The sequence below is a fragment of the Acanthisitta chloris genome, unplaced genomic scaffold, assembly GCF_000695815.1.
Source record: "Acanthisitta chloris isolate BGI_N310 unplaced genomic scaffold, ASM69581v1 scaffold2190, whole genome shotgun sequence".
In the NCBI taxonomy this organism is placed as follows: Eukaryota; Metazoa; Chordata; class Aves; order Passeriformes; family Acanthisittidae; genus Acanthisitta; species Acanthisitta chloris.
The window spans coordinates 212,744-213,785 of NW_008649837.1; the positions used below are offsets into that span (position 1 = coordinate 212,744).

At 34.5% G+C, this 1,042-nt stretch overlaps 1 protein-coding gene across 1 annotated transcript in view; it reads right to left on the reverse strand.

The window, feature by feature from the left end:
* The window catches only part of CELF2 (CUGBP, Elav-like family member 2), a gene marked incomplete at its 5' end in the record, with an annotated part of 69,155 nt that overhangs the window by 46,113 nt on the left and 22,000 nt on the right, over positions 1-1,042 (reverse strand). The gene's annotated exons all lie outside the window — the stretch shown is intronic.

Here is a 1,042-nt window from a genome sequence, read left to right on the forward strand (position 1 = left end):
AGACACGCTTATGAAAGATTTCTCTGTTGATTTCTCTCTGTTTTCTTTCCCTGCTAACAAATGTTTCATATTTTAACCTTTCGAGTCTTCATTTTTTTCATATCAAGGAAGCAAACCATATACTGCAATGAATCAGTTCTTCAAATTAATTCAAGCATTTTATGAGTCATAGAAACTGTCAATCCATTTCATACTGCTTTTCAACTTCATAGGATCCATTGAATACTTTCCTCCACCCGCCATGCTTTGTTATACTAATTTCTTGTCTAACTTCAATCTGAACACAATGGTAGGAGTGATAAGTGACTCAAGTCTAAAACACACAGCAGTGCTTTAGCCAAAGTGTATAGCGTGGGATGTGGAGCAGGGTTATATTTAACCTAACTCTTCCCATGGCTGCTCTCACAACACCTGGCCTCAATTTTTTACAAAAAGCAGCCATGTACCTTTTCTCTGAAGAACCTCACACTAGGACAAGTGATAAAAATATTAATATTCACAATCATCAGATGAAATGATGAAATAAATCACAATAACAATATCTCTTGTATGAAGATCTCCCATCAACACTGTTCCCTTAAAATTATCTTAGAAAATCATCACTTGTGATTTATCATTCCACCTCCAATCCTTTTCCTGTGGGTTACATAGTAAAAATGTCTTTCAGTGTTTCAGTGAGGAAGAAAGGAGATACATACCACTCCAGCAACCAAATAAAGATTATGAAGGAGTTGGCCTGTTATACAATTACCTCTCTCTGGGGATTTTTATATTAATATTAAAACCAAGATCATTTAACACAAAAAAAAAGAAAGAAAAAGGAGTCAGGGGGTGGACGGTATGAGAGAGATTTTTCTGGTTTTGATAATAAAAAAAGCAAGCTGTTTCTATTTAATATGAGGTTTGGTAACATCGGGTTAAGAACAACTGGAACTTACTGCCTTCTACCTACATCTACAGGAGAATCAAGTCTTTTTCCAAAGAAATAGAAATTACTATCAAAGGAAGAAATATTATATGACTATTTCAATTTTTGGTTCAG